General features: G+C 43.1%; 1 long non-coding RNA gene and 1 pseudogene across 1 annotated transcript; both read left to right on the forward strand.

Annotated features, from left to right (window-relative positions):
* LOC125278694 overlaps positions 1 to 22,624 on the forward strand; it is a 368,525-nt pseudogene that overhangs the window by 141,047 nt on the left and 204,854 nt on the right.
* On the forward strand, positions 14,186 to 15,559 carry LOC125249010. The gene is made up of 3 exons (XR_007180473.1): positions 14,186 to 14,549; positions 15,049 to 15,074; positions 15,262 to 15,559. It is a non-coding gene; the product is annotated as an uncharacterized LOC125249010 (long non-coding RNA).

Consider the following 22,624-nt stretch of genomic DNA (forward strand, 5'->3'; position numbering starts at 1 on the left):
CAGATGTTTTATTGGTGGTAAACTGACACTGATGTTCATTCAGCGGTTTAATCAAACAGGCCGAAGCCCATGTCCTCATCAGACTCCTCTGACTCCTCCTCTTTGGCAGCAGGAGCTGCAGATTTCTCGACTATAAGCAAGGACTAAAATGAAGCAATTTAATATGAGTTTAGATTCTGGAATAAAAAAATCGATTTATTTATATTAGGGCTGTCAATAGATTTTTTTTTTTTTTTTGTAATCGCGATTAATCGCACACTTATCGTGAAATTAAGCATACACCATTTATCTTGTTTAACATGTCCATTTTGCCATCATTGCCTTTATCCAACAAAGTAAACCATCAGATTGAAGTGTGCTTTTCACAAAACAAGGTATTTTTCAAGGTAAATTTAGATGCCTTTCCAAAAAAGGACACCAAATAACCAAATTATATGACTTAATATAATTCATACATTTATGTACACCAAAGCAACCATAAAAAAAAAAATAATAATAATAATAAAAATCAACAATGCTTTACATGTTTTTCAACTATCTAACAATAGTTTTCAGAAACATAAATTGTAATCAAATATAAAACCACTGCATAAAAACTAATTTGAATAATTAAATAAAGATGAAACATTAAGTTACAAAAGCTATTCAGTCAGAAGTGATTTCTTCTTCTTATGATTAACATTAAACACAGAACGCAGGATTTTTAGACTGCTGTCCCTTTAAGACATAATACAAAGATCCAGTACACTGAGACTGATACACATGCACTGTTTGTCTCGTTTTTCTTTTAAGACATAACCTACTATGTTTGTTAGGATACTCGCTAAGATGGGCATGTTGACATAATTTTTGTGTGAATTTGTTACAATATGCATTAAAATATTTTGGGATTTTGAATTAATTGCATGCATTAATGTTGACAGCCCTAATTTATATATATATATATATATATATATATATATATATATATATATATATATTTTTTTTTTTTTTTAAAGTCCTAATAAATAAATATATATATATATATATATATATATATATATATATATATATATGCATGTATGTAAATGATTTATATATTTTTTTAGTTTGTGTGTATATATATATTGTAAGGCCCGCCTAATGGGTCCAATGACGGTTTCCCACAGGACGGGGAAGGTTAACGCGTGTATGCCTTTTCAGCGTCTCTGTGAAGTTCACTTAATTTCACTCGTTTAATCTGACTCCAATTTCAAATGATTCTTATTCTAAGGGTTGTGTCTCCAATTAGAAATTAATCATTTGTTATGTATTAATTTAGATATTTGATTATTCTGAGTATCTCTTATTTTCAATTATTCTTTCATTACGGACCCATATCACTTAGAAAAGTCACTTCGGCCGTTTTAGTTCTTTTCACGATCACAAACTCGCCAGTTCTGGTCTTAGTCAGAGGGTGCAGAGTTTACTAATGCATTTGAGTCGAACCGCCACATGCTTGTTCATACAAAAACACAGTTTTCTTAGTCACGATACTGCAACTTGCTAAGCCAGTTGATAAACAAAAATCAAAAGGTCCCATGATGTGCAACATGCTCCTTTCATTGAGCCTTTAGTTTTAATCTATCCTGACGCAGATTTGCGGAAATATGGACTCCAATAATCTACCGGTCATAATGATTTCAGAAGAATCCAGAGTAAATCAAATATAACATTTTATTTGTCAAGTAAAAATGGATCATGCCAATTACATCACAATTAGACAATTAGAAGCCAATTCAGAAATAATAAATGCATAACATCGATTACTCAAAGAAATGCATATATACACAGGGATGGGTGAATGTCCTCAGACATTCACCCACCTCTCTGTGGGGGCCTGCAGAAGATCCCACATGACTGCTTTGCTCTTTACCTTTTATACCAGAACCAGAACAAAAGGATCATAAATGTTTATTACACCAACACCTGTTTTGGGGGAGAGGAGAAGAGACACCACCCAAAAAGAGGACAGAATTTTCCTTAGTTTTCCATCTTCTTCATTAAACATGTTGACTAACTTTCAGTCAGGGGGAAGGAGAGTTTGTGTGTGTGTGGTGGGGGGTTTGCATACTGTAGATGTGTGGGGGCAAGGCGTTGTCCTATGCTATTCTTTTAAGATCTTCTCTCCAGATACGCTTTATTGCTTTATTGCAGGATGCTTGATCTCAGTTTTCGTTTAGCAGGAAAATCAAGCCTTACAATATGTTGGTTTATAACCTTTCTTGTATTTTGAACATACAGTATGTTTATGTGTATCACACATTTACCACATTTCAAAGCAAATTTACAGAAAATTCATGTTTCTATGTTACTATCAACAGTGATTTGTTATAGTCATTGGTGACTGTGAATGTAATGTCAAAATCCTAGAAATGTAACAGCTCTAAGATAATACTAGTCTTATGGTTAATTAACGTGATGTATTCAAGTATGTGCATTTGTTACAATTTCATCAGATATAACAAGTTTATGAAATGTGTAATGAGAATGCTTGGCTGAAGACATGTATCTTTAATCTAGACACGCTCTCCCTCCTTTAGTGGATTTAGATATCCTAGGTATCTAATCCAGAGTTTTGTGACCTTAGAGAGCTTGATGGATTGTAGCGTGATAGAAGGTTAAATACAAAGAAGCTAGACCATTTAGTAAGCAGTGAGTATCAATACTTTACAATCGATATAGAACTTAATAGGTAGAGATGATAAAATTGGGGTGATAGGATCATATTTTCTTGACCTGGGTAGCGTTTCCCAAAAGCATCGTAAGCCTAAATTGATCGTAGCTCCATTGAAACCAATGGAGCTACGATCAACTTAGGCTTACGATGCTTTTGGGAAACGCTACCCTGGTAAGAATTCTAGCAGCTGCATTTTGGATTAACTGTAACTTTTTCATCGAGGATGCAGAACAAACACCTAGTAATGCATTACAGTAATCCAGTCTAAAGCAGTTTTCAAATAGTTTAAAACGACCTTAAATTGATGTGACCCAAATACACAGCTACATATTTCAATCAAATCAAGCCATAAGAATACTAATATACAGTAGCGTGTTTGCGGGATTTCTGCTGAGGGGGATGTAGTCTATGTGATATGCAGGTATATGCCGTATATATTATATAAGGTAATATATAAGGTAGATCCGTGCGGTCACTAAGGCTAAATGGCTCCAGGCAATGGCACAACAAAATCCATATTATATATTACCTGTTATATAATAATATTATTGAAATGAATGTTTGAAATGGTCTTATTAATTTCACAAGGTTCAAGAAATGTAATAATATCCTAATAGAAATTTCTGACACAAACTAAACAGACTTAAATAATATTGAGTACATTAGAAAATACAGGAATACGTAGAGGATCAAGCACTGGAACTATCAATAAACATTAAGAGTATTAATCGCAAATTATGGAAGCTGCTCAGGTGTAATATGATACAAGTTAAACAAGAGGGAGCCAGAGCTCAATCTTCACTGCTTGGACACTATAGAAGTGAGAAACTGTAGAATGGTAGTATTTATTTTTAATTTTTTATTTATTTATTTATTTATTTTTTACTATATAATCAAAAAATGTAAATGTAATAAAATTAAAACTTTTTAAAAATAAATATTACATAAAATTATCAAATGGAAAGGATAGATCTAATTAAAGCAGAGTATTAAAATGTAAATATATTTGTATTAAAATGTATGTTACCAATTAATATTTAGTGATTTAACATTTCTGCCATGAATACTTCTATTTATTTTTTTATTTATTAATCTAATGCCGATGAAATACAAAGATGGCATTTATTATAGACCTTTCAGTTTACAATTCAGTTTAGTTATGTGTTCAAGTGACATGATAAACTTCCTCCTGTGACGGGAGAATTCACTGAACTGAACTAAATGTAGCTTGTTTATTGAGGAAGCAGGACAACCAGCTAGAAATGCATTACATTAATCTAGTCTAGACTTCATGATCTGGAGAGATTCTGCATGAAGGAATGATCTCTGATCTCCTGTCAGGTGTTCTCCAAACTCATCAGCATTATAGAAGAAGAGTCAGAGCTGTTATCTTGGGAAAAGGAGGTTGCAAAAATTATTGAATGAATGTGTTTTGGAGAAAAACATTTATTTCATAATGTGATTTTTTTTTTTTTTTTTTGCCCTCCACTTTCAATTCCTTTCCTTCAATGAAAGATTAGATTTTTGCTAATTTTATGAATTAAAATTCAAAAGGATTAACAATGCAGATTTATTTTTACAGTCACCTTTGATCATATTTATCAAGGGTACCAACAATTTTGTCTGTGTCTGTATATTGATTTTGGTGTGATTTTGTTTGGTTCTGCTGTATGACTGTGATGCCACTACCTTCTTCCTTTACAGTTAGAGTTCTCTTTAAAAGGGTGTGATGTTGAGATTGTGAAATAAAAGCATTACATTCATGGAAATCTGACAACAGATTTTACCAAGCTAGTTATAATTCACAAAAAAAAAAAAAAAAAAAAAAAACTCTTCTTAAAATAAATACAATAAACATCAACCTTGTTTTATTTCAGCTAGTTGCAACATGCCAACATTTCTCATTTTCATTTAGTTTAACTTGATGTACTTAAATAATCTAAAACTGAAATAAAAATTAACAAAAGATATACTATAACTAATAAAAATGATAAAAACACACAAAAAACAAAAAAATTCAATGATTATCTCAGTGCTATTAAAGTAACATTTTGTTTCATCATCTGTAACATCCAGCCTTTGATATTCCCGTATTTATCTGCTGCAAATTAAAGTCCAAAAATGTTTGTATAAAGCGGGTTTATTGAGTAACATTTTACAGTAAGTTCTCATGTTGGTTAATCCATTAAATGACAATGAGCAATACATGTCGTCTTTGTTAACATTATTTAATACAGTGTTTCCAAACCACATTCCTGGAGGCACACCAACACTGCACATTTTGCATGACACACCCATTTTAGATCTTTGAGTCACTAATGAGCTAATAACCCTAATCCGGTGTGTTTAATTGAGGAGACATGCAAAATGTGCAGTGTTGGTGTGCCTCCAGGGGCCTGTTTCAGAAAGGAGGTTAAGTGAAAACACCTGAGTATGTTAACCCTGAAATAAGGGAAACTCTGGGTTTTCTGTTTCAGAATGGGAAATATGTCAAACTTGAGAAAGCAGGGTAAGTCAAGCCTGTTTCTGAAAGAGAGGTAACTTATACTCAGAGTCACTTACCATGGTAACTTACTCTGTGAGCCTAACCTGGTCAGGAGCAGGTTTTCTTTGGTAACCCAGAGTTTCCTTTGGTCTCCTCCCCCTTTTTAAAGTGTAAGTGATGTTTAAATAGTTCACTCATTCATTCACACTGCAAAAATGAGTATTTTTCATCCCATTTCAAGTACAAATATCTAAAAATTCTTGAATCTATATAAGAAAATGATATAAGATATTTAGTTTTGTTTCCTGGGGGATCTAAATTAAGTGCATTTTACTTAAGTAAAATTATCAATATCTGCTAGTGTGGAGTAGAGTAGAGTAGAGTAGAGTTGAACTGAGTTCAAGTTTTAACTCAGAGTTGGTTGAACCTCTTTATTGTAACGGGCCCCAGGAACGTGGTTGGGAAACACTGAGTTAGTTCTGGTGCATATCTCCCTCCATAAATTTGCCATCCTAAACACATCTTTGTACTCTTTCAAACATCAATTGTACAGATGTGGGTACTTTCTAATCTCATCGCACAAACGCTCGTCAAGTTCGCCATCCATTGTCGTATTTCTTTTTTTTTTTTGCTATTGTTTTTAAACCAGTCTTTTCTTTGACGGCTGAACACTGTGCTCAATACTGAAGCCAGTGGGGCTGTCGGTAAGAACAGGTCCAGTCTAGTCACTCAGGTATAGGAGTTTGCACACAAAAAAGGTTTTGTGTGTATATGTGCATGTGTCTGCATGCGAGCGTGTGGTTTCTACAATAGAACAGAGAAATACAGAGTTTTAGTTTACCAATGGTAAATCAGTTACAAGGCAACTACAAATACTCCATTGAATTCACATGTAATCAAGTAATATAAACAATACATGAGGAAAAAATAATGAGCCTGAAATGAACACATTCAGGCCAAACTTATAATTCAAACCAAATAATCTCTAAATATCAACAAAAGCACTTATATAGCCAATTACGCACACAAAGGAAAAAGAAAGGAGGAAGAATCGGTCCTCTGCACCGTACAGCAACATGCAACAAAAAGGGAAAGCTGTTGGCACAGGTGCAGCTAATAAAGCCTGAGGGAGTCCTAATTGGCTTGAGATTGGTTGTGTGGAGCTTGGGGCTAATAGGGAAATGAGTATGCTATAGAGGGGTGTGACGCTCTTTTTGAGGCTGCAGCTTAGGGACACAAAACCAACCAACTCTGAGTTGAAACTTGAACTCTGAGTTGACTTACTCTGAGATGGGAAACCCTGAGATTTCAGTTCAGAACAGCTGAATTGAGTTAGTTCAGTCGACTCTGAGTGGGTTGACTCGGAGTTAAGCGCGTGCGCCACGACTATGAAAAGCCATCATCAATGGAGCTCCGATATTACGATTCACCATGGCAACAGCACGCGACAAAAGAACGTCTGGATACTTTTGAGTCAATGCAAGTTTAATTCTTATCACTGTTATAATATCAAAGGTGAAAACTGGTAGAATGGTAAGTTATTGAACTAATATTCATTTTCATGGTATCCCACATGCAAAAAACAAGAAAGAAATAAAAAATTTAACAGCATGCAATAATAAGAGTGTAAATGATTTTATCATTATTAAACACTCGTTAGGCAATTTACTTCCACTTTTAGAACATTTTCTTCATTTTTATTGAAAATAAATGCCTTTCTGATGTGATATGGGATGGGAAAAGGGGCAATAGGGAGCTCAGCAGAAGGTAGATTCGAACCCAGTCAATCAGCCACAAGAATGTGGGTCAATTTTAACCTGGTCTGACATTGGTGGGCGGAGCTACTGTAAATTTGTACTTAGTAATAGACACTCTGAATAATCTTGTTTTCCATTTGCATTAAGATTATTTTTATTACCACACTGGCAGATATTGCTCATTTTACTTAAGTAAAATGCACTTAATTTAGATCCCAGGAAACAAGACTAAATATCTTATATCATTTTCTTATATAGAATATCCATCTTGATTTAAGAATTTTTTAGATATTTGTACTTGAAATAGGGCAAAAAATACTCAGTAAGAAAAAGCATTTTTGCAGTGTGAATGAATGAGTTAACTATTTAAACATTACTTGCACTTTTAAAAGAGGGAGGAGAAATAAACTCTGGGTTTACCGAAGACAACCTGCTCCCGACCAGGTTAGGTTCACAGAGTAAGTTACCATGGTAACTGACTCTGAGTATAAGTTACCTCTCTTTCAGAAACAGGCTTGACTTACCCTGCTTTCTTGGGTTTGACATGCCTCTCATTCTGAAACGGAAAACCCAGAGTTTCCCTTATTTCAGGGTTAACATACTCAGAGTTTTCACTTAACCTCCTTTCTGAAACGGGCCCCAGCTCTTCCGGGGTTCTATATCAGAACGCCGGCTCAGTATTGGCTGATGCTGAACACGTTGTTTTGGATATTGAGATTGATATTGCTATTTGCCAATTTCAGTGCTGTTATTTGCTTGCTTTTTTGCTTTTAAGTTAATGCCATATATGCTTGAATGCTTGAATGATTATGCAATTAAGTAACCGCAATACTTCCTTTGTTTGTTATAAGATAAGATGACTAAGCAACAGTTGTGAAAGTTAGGTTTTTGAGTTTGATGTTTGTAACCAACCACAAAGTTTAACAATAAGGATGAAGAGAGCATGTTGCAACCTCAGGCGGAGGTGATCCAGATGAAGATTTCAGTGAAGAAAAGGAAGAGTGCTAGAAGAAGACAACAGCGTAAGCCAAGAGGAAGGACGTCAGGCTTAGTAAGCAAAAGATACAGAGACTGATACGCCTATAACTGAAAGATTAGATTATACAAGGCGTTGATCAATCGATGAAGTTGCAATTTCTCAAAAAGTAGTGTAAAAGTCTGAGGAGTAAAAGGCCTCCTCAGATGCTGCCTGCATTAAGCGTTAAACAACACCTGATGCCCTAACCAGGGGTGCTAAACAGCATCTCCAATATTGCTGGATAAAAACTTATAGAGCTTTTTAGCTTTAAGTTTTATTTTGCATCAACTGCTTTGTATTGTAACCAAAGTATTTTTATTGTTACGATTGCCTTCCATGATACTTTACTTGTAACTACAAACTGAGTCTCAATAAAGAACAACCACAAGACTACGTCATCCCTGAAGGACTTCAACCTGCGGGTGAGTACTTTATGGTTTAGGCTAGATTTGACCAACCTTACCCTACCTGAATAATCCTAGGGTTAAAAGGTGTACTATAAAAAGTCACACTGACTAACAACGTGAGTGTAACAATCATAGTTCTGTTCAATATACAAAGCCATATTTCATTTTGTTTCAATATTCTGTTTAATATACAAAGTATATTTGTTTTAACATCATTTGTGGTTGAAAGAGGTGGAAATTGAATGGTGAAATAGTCAATTCATTAATTGTTTATTTTGTCGTGTTTATTACAAGGAAGTCTGAATAGATGTTGATCGGCAAAAGACACTTTATCTGTTAGTCTGAGATCAATTGCACTCACTTTCTCAGACGATATCACGAGAGTTCCTCCATGCGAGTAAACGTTCTCAGGTCAGGTGAGATTGTGAGAGTTTCTCATGTCAAAAACACTATCTACTGCTAAGACAATGGCATCGAAGACGATATTTTTAAATTATACTATTAAAAATAAAGGTTACAAAAGGATGTTTTTTTGCAGCGAGAAACCTTACAGTGAACTGTTATTAAAATAACTATTTTTTCTCTGTGTAAAGAATTTTTTTAAAATCTAAAAGAACCTTTTGTGGAATGGAATTTGGTCCTCCAAAATCACTGTCTTAAGCAGCATGTTCCCATTCAGTCGGTCACGTTCGACGTACGTCGGACAGACCGATGAATAGGAATCTCGCCAGAGAGGCCAATCTACTTCGAGTGTAACTAAAACGAGCCAATGCACATTGGCATGCAATCATATGCATCAGCTGCTCGCCTCGCAGCGCGGGTATATAATGAGCAGCAGGTGCGTTGCATCTTCAGCTTTTCGCTTCGGAGCCGAACGGTGTTTGTTCCTGTTCTCTGCAAGCGAGTGTCTGCTAGAAGACGAGTCAAGCTTTTTGGTTGAACTTCTCTTTTTTCCGAGTGCGGGCGAACAGCACAGCAGCGGGGTCGAAGTCCTCTCTTTTTCTGTTTTTGTTTCGTTTGCCGTTTTTGAGCAAATAGCTGTTTGACAGCGTCAGAAGGCTGTTCTCACGGCCGGTACGGTGCGCTTTTGAGCGCTGAAAAGCCGTTTTTACGGCTGGTAAGAGTGAGCGCCTTCAAAGAGAGAGAGAGAGCACACGACAGGCTGCACACAATCCCTGTCTGTGTTGCGGCGGCCGTTCCCCTGCGTGCTTCAGCACTTTTAAAAGAGTAAAATCCCTGAAAGAGCTTACACAAGTAGATTTGCGTCTTTTTAAAGATGACATCCTACTTGTGTTTCTGGATGCGGTCGTTCCTGTCCTCACTGACGGCCACGTGTCTGGGCGCGTGCTGAAACGATGTTCGTGGGTGTTTCATGTTTTCATATGAGAACATGATCACGTCGACACGCCAGTCGTGACTCTTCTTTCTCCGGGAAGCTTGAGTCCCCTCTGTTGTTGGCCAGCTGCCGCTTGTGTGTAAAAGCACAGCCGCGGGTCTGCCCAACACTCTGGGAGATCGTGGAGATCAACGAGAGCAAACCTCTCGCTCCTCTGCGTGTCGTGTGCCGTCGAGCTGCCAGGCTGCAGCGCGGGTTGTCACGGCAACCCAGCGCTCGCTCTGCGCTCTAGATGCGCGGTTCCCTTGCATAATCTCCATTGTAGCGCCCTCTCTGGTGCACCAGAAGAGGTCTACTTTGCTGATATGGCTTGGGTGACATGAGGTTGAGGGGTTCCTTCGGGGAACCAACCCCTAGGGCCCCTCCCTCTCTAGCGCATTGCAAGCTGTGCAGTTTCTGGATTGGATTGCTGGTCCTTCTCATAGGGGAACCTAGCATTTCATTCAGAGCTCCAGCTGAGGGACAGACGTCGATTGCAGCATCGGAGAGAGTGCTGTTATGCTCTGGAAATGAGGGTGACGCTGCCCACTGTAATGGTGTGTGCTTATGCTGACTCAGATTCGGAGTTTACAGCCATGCTTTCCTGGGTCTTCCAGATGTGCATGGAAAACTTGGCAGTATGGGGGTATATTTGTGCCATAAATATGGAATGCCAAAAGTGCCAAAATCTGCATAAGTTTTTCCTCTCTCACTACCCTCTTGGATGGGGTGGCTGTACACAGACCACACCCACCCTGCATGTGAGGCCAAGGCACTCTTTTTGCATGAGGGTAGTTCTGTGCTGGGGTTGAGCTGCGCTTGTTGACTAACCGTGATCAAAGTCACGGCGCAGGCCCTCAGCCAGACGATGTCCACCTCAGTGGTCCAGAAGTGCCCCCTGGCTTACCTTGTGAGGTGCGAGAGGTTGTCAAGCTAAATGCTTTCTCGATGCTCCCATCTTACGAGGTGGCCTTTTCGGTGACACTGTCGAGGACTGAGCCCAGCGGTTCTCAGTTAATAGCGGATCGGGGAGCTTCCCATGACAAACCATTGAGTTCCTCTTGGGCCGCCCCTCAGTCTGCTCGTCGCCAAGGGTGTCGTCCCCTGCAAGAAACCCCGGCCCAGCAGGCTCTGCTGTGTCCATTGCGGGTAGATGACGCCTCCCGTCTCTGCTACCGTTCAAAATGCTCATGCAGAAACGCATTTTCGAGTGCATCCGTCCCCGAGATTGGTTTGCAGCGATCGACCTGTAGGACGCGTACTTCCACGTTTCGATTCTTCCGCGACACAGGCCATTCCTGAGATTCGCGTTCGAAGGTCGAGCATATCAGTACAGAGTCCTACCCTTCGGGCTGGCCCTGTATCCCCGCGTCTTCACGAAAGTCGTGGAGGGAGCCCTCGTTCCCATGAGAGAACAGGGTGTTCGCATTCTCAACTATCTAGACGACTGGCTCTTTCTAGCACAGTCTCGGGATCGGTTGTGCGAACACAGGGACTTGGTGCTCAGTCACCTCAGCCAGTTGGGTCTTCAGGTCAACTGGGAAAAGAGCAAACTCTCCCCTGTGCAGAGGATCTCTTTTCTCGGTATGGAGCTGGATTCGGTCGAACAGATAGCACGCCTCACAGAGGAACGTGCTCAGTCGGTGTTGAACTGCCTGAATACGTTCAATGGCAGGACAGCGGTCCCACTGAAATTCTTTCAGAGGCTCCTGGGGCATATGGCGGCCATGGCGGCAGTAACCCCGCTCGGTCTGCTTCATATGAGACTGCTTCAACACTGGCTTTACGGCCGAGTCCCGAGATGGGCGTGGCAACGCGGCACGTTCCGGGTGCCAATCACTCAGGAGTGCCGCCAAGCCTTCAGTCCGTGGTCGGACCCTTTGTTTCTCCGGGCAGGAGTGCCCCTAGAACAAGTGTCCCGGCATGCTGTGGTATTCACAGATGCTTCTGCCACCGGCTGGGGTGCCACGTACAACGGGCATGCAGTGTCAGGGTTTGGACGGGACCCCATCTGCATTGGCACATCAATTGCCTCGAGTTGCTAGCACTACGTCTTGCTCTGAGCTGCCTCAAAGGGCCGCTACGGGGCAAGCATGTACTGGTCCGTACGGACAACACTGCGACCGTTGCGTACATCAACCGTCAAGGTGGTCTACGCTCCCGTCGCATGTCGCAACTCGCCCGCCATCTCCTCCTCTGGAGTCAGAAGCGTCTGAGGTCGCTTCGTGCCATTCTTGTCCCTGGTGTGCTCAGCCATGTTGCCGACGAGCTATCACGAGCTGAGCTGCCAGGAGAGTGGCGACTCCACCCCCAGGTGGTCCAGCTGATCTTGAGAGAGTTCGGAGAGGCTCAGGTAGACCTGTTTGCCTCACCGGAAACCTCCCACTGCCAGTTGTTTTACCCCCTGTCCGAGGGAACACTCGGGACAGACGCACTGGCACTCAGCTGGCCCCGGGGCCTTCGCAAATATGCGTTTCCCCCAGTGAGCCTCCTTGCACAGACCCTGTGCAAAGTCAGGGAGGACGAGGAGCAGATCCTCTTAGTTGCGCCCTACTGGCCCAACCGGACCTGGTTCCCAGAACTCTCACTCCTCATGACAGCCCCTCCCTGGCCCATTCCTCTGAGGAAGGACCTGCTTTCTCAGAGACGGGGCACTCTTTGGCACCCGCGTCCAGACCTCTGGAAACTCCATGTCTGGTCCCTGGACAGGACGCGGAGGTTCTAGGTGACTTACCGCCTGAGGTACTTAACACCATCACTTCGGCACGTGCACTGTCTACGAGACGTGCTTGCGCCTCGAAGTGGAACCTGTTCGTCGAGTGGTGCTCTTCTCGCCGAGAAGACCCCCGAAGATGCTCGATCGGAGTCGTGCTTTCCTTCTTGCAGCAAGGGTTGGAGCGTAGGCTGTCCCCCTCCACCCTCAAAGTCCATACTGCTGCTATCCTACCAAGACCACATAGATGGCAAATCTGTTGGTCAGCACGACCTGGTCGTCAGGTTCCTTAGGGGGGCGAGACGGTTAAATCCTCCTCGTCCCCCCTCCATACCCTCTTGGGACTTCGCTCTGGTGCTAAGAGCACTTCAGATTGCTCCCTTTGAGCCTTTGCAATCGGCAGACTTAAAGATTCTGTCTATGAAGACTTTGCTGCTGGTTGCATTGGCCTCCATCAAGAGGGTAGGGACCTGCAGTCATTTTCGGTCGACGAATCGTGCCTGGAGTTCAGGCCGGTTGATAGCCACGTGGTACTAAGACCCCGGCCTGGCTATGTGCCCAAGGTTCCTACCACTCCCTTCAGGGACCAGGTGGTGAGCCTGCAAGCGCTGCCCTCGGAGGAGGCAGACCCAGCCCTGGCTTTACTCTGTCCAGTTCGCGCTTTGCGACTGTACATAGACAGAACCCAAAGCCTCAGGACCTCAGACCAGCTCTTTGTCTGTTATGGAGGCCAGCAGAAGGGAAAGGCTGTCTCCAAGCAGAGGATGGCCCACTGGATAGTGGATGCCATCGCCCTGGCTTACCAAGCTCAGGGCGTGCCCTGCCCGCTCAGGTTGCATGCTCACTCCACGAGAGGTGTCGCATCCTCCTGGGCGCTGGCTCGTGGCGCCTCGCTGACAGACATTTGTAGAGCTGCGGGCTGGGCGACACCTAACACGTTCGCTAGATACTATAGCCTTCGTGTCGAGCTGGTCTCCTCCCGTGTTCTCGCCACAGGTCAGAGGCACGGAGAGGCCCCGGCTTAGTGTCGGCTTGCTGCGCTACATGCGCTACTTTTCTCCAGAGAGTCCCTACAAGGCAGACCCTGTCGAGTCCTCCGATATCCCTTCGGCAGCCGACGTGGCGGAGCGTCTGGTGCCAGGCCTATACTCCGTTGTATCCTTGAGAACCGGGTTTAGGCTGGGTTCCATATGTGTGACCCTACGGGGATCCCATATGGTTGGTTCCACGGTTGCTCCTAAACGAAGCCCGTGTCTTTCCCTCTGGGAGAACCTACCCTTCATCGGGTTGGAGTCACCCCAGCTCTTCCATATGTAGCACAGCCCTACAGGGTTAGTCCATATGTACTTCTCCACATAACTCCTTCGGGGAAGGATGTGGCTTCCCGTCGCCACAGTCGCTGTACCCCGCTGATGCTGCCGCCTATCCGGTTCGGCTCCTCAGCGAAAACCTGAAGATGCAACGCACCTGCTGCTCATTATATACCCGCGCTGCGAGGCGAGCAGCTGATGCATATGATTGCATGCCAATGTGCATTGGCTCGTTTTAGTTACACTCGAAGTAGATTGGCCTCTCTGGCGAGATTCCTATTCATCGGTCTGTCCGACGTACGTCTCCGTTCCCTCCTTCAGGGAACGAGGGTTACCTTTGTAACCGAGACGTTATTAATAATAGTTTTATATGGCAAACTCGTAACATTCATTTTAGCGAGTGTGTTCGTATTCTAGGCACATCTGCTTGCCTGTATATATGGATCATTATACTGACTTATTTCAATGAATTACTTTCTAGAATATCCCTGAATGATAATGTTAATGTGTGTTAAAGAAACAAACAAAATATCACACAACATTATTCATTTAACATGTGCAAGCGTCCCTATCCCTAATAATGTGTCTGAAGTCTTCTGCCTTTTCTCTGTAAAAAAGAGCCTTATATAAACATGTTCAATAAGATCTATGATTCATAACCTCACCCTCATGATTATGTCTGGACTTGCAGTGTAGTTTCAGAGCCATATAAAGAGCATTCTGTCTAGATGTCAAGGTAACAGGTGCTGTGGTGTTGCTGGTGAAGACTCTGGATTTACAGGAATAGTAAGTATATAATGTCGTTTCAGCAATAGCAAGGCAGTTAAAAGGTTTATTGGCATTATAGGCTAAATTACATTTTTCTGTAATTTGCTTTAAAACAATTTAAACATGGTCAACAGCAGAGACTGCACACTATGAAAAGTGCATAAACAAACAACCATGGTGAAAAACGATTTGTGGGATTCGTATTTCAATGACAAAGTTTTCAATTTTCTATGCATCAAAATCTGTGTAATGCTCTTTAAATATACTATAAATAACTGTATGTTTGGAACAAACTTTAAGTCAGTTTAATTTAAGTTAAAAGGACTTATACAGCTAAAAAAACAACTTTTTTTTTTTTTTTTACAGTGATGCTAATTTGATCATTATATTTTATGTATGAATAAAAACTATAAGGATGTAAATTTGCATGACGTCTGAAACAATCAGCTGTATTATAGACAGCATATGTATATATAATCTCAAATAACAGAAACTGTGGACTCTATTTTTTTTATAGATGAGTGCATCCAAGCCCCAGGAAAGGTGTGTAATCCTGCTCAGATTCATGGAAGCATTAAAATAAGTTTTGTACTGTTACTTACACAATTAAAGTCTAAGTGAGAATAACTGCTCAAAATAAACGGCAGACTTAATTGCATTGAAATCTATAATATTAAATATCTAAACATCAAATAAGTTAAATTCAGGACTGTTCTGTCTGTCGCTGCAGCGGTGAGGTGCGAATCGAACCCTCTCTGGATAAGAATGAAGCAGTGTTTATAGACGGAAGAAGAAAATCTGTTCTACAAAGCCTGAAGAAGCTTCAGATAGACTGCAGTCAGGTAAAGCTTCTTATTTTATACTTCATATATCTGAGATGACCTGTGAATGGTGCTGTGGCCGATGAACATCACGTCACATCACTTTCTTAAACTATGCCATTCTTAGCAAGCAACCACTGAAACACTTCTTAGTCAACAATGATGCATCAACATTAAAGGATTAGTTCACTTTCAAATGAAAATTGCCCCAAGATTTACTCACCCTCAAGCCATCTTAGGTGTATATGACTTTTTTCTTTCTGAAGAACACAATCACAGATATATTAATAAATATCCTGACGCATCCGAGCTTTACAGTGGCAGTGAGCGGGATCAACACGTATGATCTGAAGAAACTGTCTCCATCCATCATAAACATGTAACCCACACAGCTCCAGGGGGTTAATAAAGACCTTATTCGTAAGTTGAATACGGAAGTCATAAGGTCTGGCGTAAGCTAGTTATTTTATTTCATAACTTGTTAAATATGGATTTTTCTTTTTTTACACACAAAAGCATCGCTTCACTTCAGAAGGCCTTTATGAACCCTGGAGCCGTGTGGAGTATGTTTATGATGGATGGATGTGGATGGAGACACTTTCTTCAGCTCATACTCGTGATGTCAGGAAATAAACTGGATCCAATAGCGAGTGTTAACAGTTTATTAAAAGCCACAGGAACAGGTCAAGATGGTCAGATATATGCAAGAAACAGGCTGTGGGTGGCAACAAGACAGCAGCAGGCTGGAATTCACTCTGGCAAACGGTAGTCCCGAGAAACACGGCTGGAAGAGAATCCTCACTTGAACTGAACAAACTCAAAGGAAACAATGGGAAAACTGCTGGGAACACGAGACCACAACATGAACACCAGAACGATCTGACAAAAAAACACAGCAAACACACAACTACATATAGGACAGATAACGAGATGCACCCGTTACTGATCAGCCTCATAAGTCATCAAACGATGCTAATGACTAGCTGACACTGACAGCACCCAAACACCACACACACTCACACACACACACACACAGAGCGAGAATGAATCAGTGAACCCATGAACCGTGACACATGAACCTTGTTCACTGCCATTATAAAGCTCGGATGCGTCAGGATATTTATTAATATAACTCAGATTGTGTTCATTAGAAAGAAGAAAGTCATACACACCTAAGATGGCTTGAGGGTGAGTAAATCTTGCGGTAATTTTAATTTGAAAGTGAACTGATCCTTTAATAGCATTGATTACAAGGTGATGTTAGTTCATCGTCACTTTCACACCTTCTGATAACAATGAAACGTACAAAGATTTTAACTACACCTCAATGCTATGTCAACAATTTCCTGACCATTACACATTTTCCATTACTATCCTACAGAAAAACACTGTAAATTTCTTTATGAAAATGGTTAAGTTCATTTTTAAACACAGTTATTTTGTTTTCACTTCTTAATGCAAACAATAAAAAGTAGTAAATTTCATGTGATTCCAAAAAACAAAAAATAAAATTCATAGGGTAGGGAAAGTAAAGTTTTTCATAAACACTTTTTGTTATACTGGTTGAAACTCTCTTCACATCCTGATTGCAATCAATAATAGAATTGGTCTATATATATATATATATATATATATAATATCTTCTGTGGAAGTCTCAGGACCAAAAAATGTTTGGTCTACACTTAGAACATGTTATGTTTAATGTTTAAAACAGGTTGTTTTTTAATGTTTCAAAAACATTTTATCTTGGTTATGCAAACATTATTGAAACGTTACTTTTGAACAATCTCCGAACATACTCAAACAAGTACACAACAAAATCTCGAGAGTTAAATCAACTCTGCTCAGAGTACATATGGTCCCCTCTGCAAATAGTGTTCAAATAACACTAAAGCAGAGTTAAAGTTAATGAGATAATTAAGCAATTAATTAAGTGATGATTGAGAATTAGTGATGAACACCTGCTGTTAACAAGCAGAATCACTGAAGAAAAGAGAAACAACTACAACTGACTTCTGTCACAGACACACCAGGCTCTGCACCCAGCCAATCACGTCGCACTCCCTCACCAGAGTACTGATCACATGCACCTGACACTCATTACCAGCCCAATCAGCAGCACTATATAATATGCTCACAGTCACTCAGTCATTGTCCGGTCTCGTTTATGCATACTTACCTGGATGCTAACCTTACGGACTCCTTACCTGTCTCCCGTGTATCTCCTGGATCCTCCATGTTCTCCAGTCGATCGTGAGTGTCTGTGTGCAGTCGCTGTCCTCAGTCTCCTGGTCATCACTGAATCTGGTGTGAAGATCAAGTTCAGTATTCCTATCTTGATATATCCTCTGGCTGGTTTCTCGTCTCTCTGCCTTCGTCAAACCTGGTGTGAAGATCAAGTCAAGTATTACTGTCTTGATATATACTCTGTCTGGAAACTTCATCTTAAATACTCACCTGCTACTGCTTTGGTTGTCTCAATAAACATCATAACCGTTACCTGTGTCTCCAACCTCCTGTGTTACATAACAGAAGACCGGACCAACACCGTCGAGCAACCACGATGAGCAGTTCTGATCCATTCCAGGATTTGGTAAATGTGCTTCGTAGCACTCTCACCAGTACATCCACACCAGCACCACTAGAGAGCACTTCCGCATTCCGCACCAACGCTTCTTCTCCATCTGTGTTAGCCAGTCCCATGGCCCGACCGGCGCCCTTCTCTGGCTCTAGTGGATTGCAACGGATTCATCCTGCAATGTTCGCTGGTTTTGGAGATGCAACCGCACTTGTACCCTGATGATAAAGCAAAAGTCGCTTTTATCATTCAACAACTCACCGGAAAAGCACTCCGCTGGGCAGAGCCCCTTTGGACACAGAACAGTCCTGTCGTGCAATCCCTCTCAACCTTCATCAGTCATTTCAAAAAGGTTTTTGGAAAACCGTCATGGGATTCATCTCTTGGTGAAAGACTGTGTTCCTTAAAACAAGGTGTTTTATCTGTCTCTGATTATGCTTTACAGTTCCGAACCCTAGCGGCAGCGAGCGGGTGGAATGAACAAGCCCTCATCTCCAGGTATCATCAGGGTCTGGATCCACGTGTGCAGTTGCATCTCGCTGCATACGAGGATTCCATCGGCCTTGAGAAGTTCATCCAACTCTCCATCAGATTCGCCACCCGCATGCAGCTGTGCCTAGAAGAGCACCAAAACCATCAACTTTTCCCATCATTCCTCCGCCAGCCCGAATCCGTCAGCTCCCCAGAACCAGCCAGCTATGAGATGCAGATCGACAGATCACGTCTGTCACCAGCTGAGCAACAGAGGAGGCTGACCCAGGGTCTTTGTTTATATTGTGGTCTCCCAGGGCATATCAGAGCTGAATGCCCCACTCGTCCAACACGATCCATGGTGTCATCCTTCCTGCATTAAATCACCAAAATCCACTCACCATTATCGTCAACCTTACTGCTGCTGATGTTTGTATTCCAGTCAATGCCTTCATCGACTCTGGGTCAGCTGGAAATTTCATCTCCGGAGCCCTCTGTCGCCAGCTCAACCTCAGGACCGTCAGTTCGCCGAAAATATACCAGATCCATGCCGTAACTGGTCGTCCTCTCCGTCAAGTTCATCATATGGTGGTTCTGGAGGACTCAACATCTGACGTGATTCTAGGGCGCCCGTGGTTGGAGCAGCACGATCCCATCATCTCCTGGCGGACAGGAGACGTCCTGAAGGGGGGTAACCAATGTTTTCCTGATTGTTTCCCGGTATTACCAGTTCCACGTCAAGTTCCACATCAAGTTCCAAAAATTCCTAGCTCCAAGAAGATCCATGTCTGTGTAACCTCCATTGAGAGTCCTTTGGAAAAGAGATCCATCGACATACCAAACTGTTATTCCCACTTCAGTGACGTTTTCTGTCAACAGAAGGCTTCCAAACTGCCTCCACATCGGCCATGGGACTGCACCATAGACCTCATCCCCGGTGAGCCAGTGCCCAGAGGAAAGATATATTCCTTGTCCATTCCGGAGGAGAAGGCCATGGAGGAATACATCACTGAGGCGTTAGCACAAGGCTACATCCGACCGTTTACTTCCCCTGCTGCTTCAAGTTTTTTCTTCGTGGCCAAGAAGGACGGAGGCTTGCGGCCTTGCATTGATTACAGATCACTAAACAAGATAACAGTCAAATTCAGATATCCACTTCCTCTTGTCCCATCTGCGCTGGAACATCTCCGCGGCGCCACTGTGTTCACCAAGCTGGACCTCGGCAGCGCCTACAACCTCATCCGGATACGTGAGGGGGACGAATGGAAGACAGCTTTTGTGACACCTACTGGCCACTACGAATATCTGGTTATGCCGTATGGACTTGTCAACGCCCCCTCCGTATTCCAGGATTTCATGCATGAGGTGCTCCGGGAGTTCCTACACAAGTTTGTGATAGTTTACATCGATGACATCCTCATCTACTCCCAGAGCCTGGCCGAACATCGCCATCACGTTGCGGAGGTCCTCCAACGTCTGAGGGCTTTCCACCTGTTCCTGAAACTCAAAGTGTTCATTTCACCAGCCCTCAGTGCAGTTTCTAGGATACATCATTGATCACAGTGGCGTCCGCATGGACAAGAGGAAAGTATCAGCCATCAAGGATTGGCCACTTCCCACCACAATCAAAGAACTCCAGAGATTCCTAGGTTTCGCCAATTTCTATCAAAGATTCATTCAGAACTACAGCTCCATCACGTCTCCACTTACCAACCTGCTCCATGACAAGCCCAAGTCTCTGTCCTGTTCTCCAGCAGCTGATAAGGCCTTTGAAGATCTCAAGACCGCCTTTACGACTGCTCCCTTCCTTGTACACCCAGATCCAGAACTCCCTTTTGTGGTTGAAGTCGATGCGTCCACCACAGGAGTGGGAGCAGTCCTATCCCAGCAGCAGGGGAAACCAAGTAGACTCCATCCATGTGCCTTCTTCTTCCATAAACTCAACCCGGTGGAGAAGAATTATGACATCGGAAACAGAGAGTTACTCGCCATCAAGCTCACCCAGGAAGAGTGGAGGCATTGGCTCGAAGGAGCTCGACACCCCTTTCTAGTTCTAACTGACCATAAGAATTTGGAGTACCTACGAGAAGCAAAACGATTGAATCCGCGTCAAGCAAGATGGGCATTATTCTTCACTCGCTTCCAGTTCACCATTTCCTATCGTCCAGGTCCAAAGAACGTCAAAGTCGATGCTCTATCTCGTATTCACAGTCCAGAAGAAAGCTCCGAAGAACCTGAGCCCATTATCCCGGAGAAGCTCATTGTCAGTCCCATAACCTGGTCAGAGGAAACAATACCCAAGTCCAATGCCTCCACCAACACTCCGTCGGGTTGCCCGCCAGGTTTACAATACATCCCACGGACATGACGCATTCCACTCATCCACTCCTCACACGCGTCATTGGGCACTGGCCACCCAGGGGTCAATGAAACCCTCTCGCTGCTTAAACAGCGCTTCTGGTGGCCCAACATGGCAAACGACGTCAGGAGGTACATTAAGGGGTGCAGGGAATGTGCCATGTCAAAGAGTCCTCGTCATCTTCCCTCTGGGAAACTACAACCTCTGCCCGTTCCAACTCGCCCGTGGTCACATCTAGGAGTTGACTTCATCGCAGATCTCCCAGCATCAGATGGACATACCTGCATCATGGTTGTAGTGGACAGATTCTCCAAGTCCTGTCATCTGGTTCCACTCCCAGGACTTCCCACAGCTCTGATCACTGCTGAACTCCTGTTTAACCACGTGTTCAGTCCGTGTTCGGACTGCCGGAGGACATAGTATCTGACCGTGGCCCACAGTTCACCTCTCACGTCTGGAAGGCGTTCTTCAAGCTCCTAGATGTGACCATTAGCCTCTCGTCTGGATACCATCCTCAGACGAACGGCCAGACGGAGAGGAAGATACAGGAGATTGGCCGTTTCCTGCGTACCTTCTGTCACGGCCACCAGGACTTCTGGAACCAGTTCCTGGGCTGGGCCACCACTGGACTCACCCCTTTCCAGTGCATGCTCGGCTACCAGCCCACACTGTTCCCCTGGGATGGGGAACCATCAGATGTCCCAGCAGTAGATCACTGGTTCCAGGAGAGCGAGAGGGTCTGGGACTCAGCGCATCTTCAGCTCCAGCGAGCCCTCAGGAGACGCAGGCTTACAGCGGATCTTCGCCGATCTCAAGCACCTGTGTATCAGCCTGGAGACAAGGTCTGGTTATCCACAAGAGACATACGGATGCGCCTGCCCTGCAAGAAGCTGAGTCCCAGGTTCATTGGCCCCTACACCATTCTCAGACAAATCAACCCTGTCACATACCAGCTACAACTCCCTCCTGAGGTCAGAATTCACCCCACATTCCATGTGTCCCTGTTAAAGTCTCATCACCCGTCTGTTCTTCCCTCCACAGAGCCTGGTGATGCCGAAGAACCCCCTCCTCCAATCATTGTGGAGGACGGAGCAACGTATCTAGTCAAGGAAGTTCTGGACTCCCGTCGTCGTGGTGGCCATCTAGAGTACCTTGTCGACTGGGAAGGATATGCTCCCGAAGAGAGATCATGGGTACCTAGAGTCGACATCCTGGACCCTAGCCTTCTGGAGAACTTCCATGCCAGACATCCCAACAGACTAGCTCCAAGAGGCAGAGGCCGACCACCATGACGGCGGGGTCCTCGGTCCTCAGGAGCGGACCGTGGAGGGGGGGTAATGTCACAGACACACCAGGCTCTGCACCCAGCCAATCACGCCGCACTCCCTCACCAGAGTACTGATCACATGCACCTGACACTCATTACCAGCCCAATCAGCAGCACTATATAATACGCTCACAGTCACTCAATCATTGTCCGGCCTCATTTATGCATACTTACCTGGATGCTAACCTTACGGACTCCTTACCTGTCTCCCGTGTATCTCCTGGATCCTCCATGTTATCCAGTCGTTCGTGAGTGTCTGTGTGCAGTCGCTGTCCTCAGTCTCCTGGTCATCATTGAATCTGGTGTGAAGATCAAGTTCAGTATTCCTGTCTTGATATATCCTCTGGCTGGTTCCTCGTCTCTCTGCCTTCGTCAAACCTGGTGTGAAGATCAAGTCAAGTATTACTATCTTGATATATACTCTGTCTGGAAACTTCATCCTAAATACTCACCTGCTACTGCTTTGGTTGTCTCAATAAACATCATAACCGTTACCTGTGTCTCCGACCTCCTGTGTTACGTAACAACTTCAGTCAC

This window comes from Megalobrama amblycephala, linkage group LG1 (genome assembly GCF_018812025.1).
Source record: "Megalobrama amblycephala isolate DHTTF-2021 linkage group LG1, ASM1881202v1, whole genome shotgun sequence".
Taxonomy (NCBI): domain Eukaryota; kingdom Metazoa; phylum Chordata; class Actinopteri; order Cypriniformes; family Xenocyprididae; genus Megalobrama; species Megalobrama amblycephala.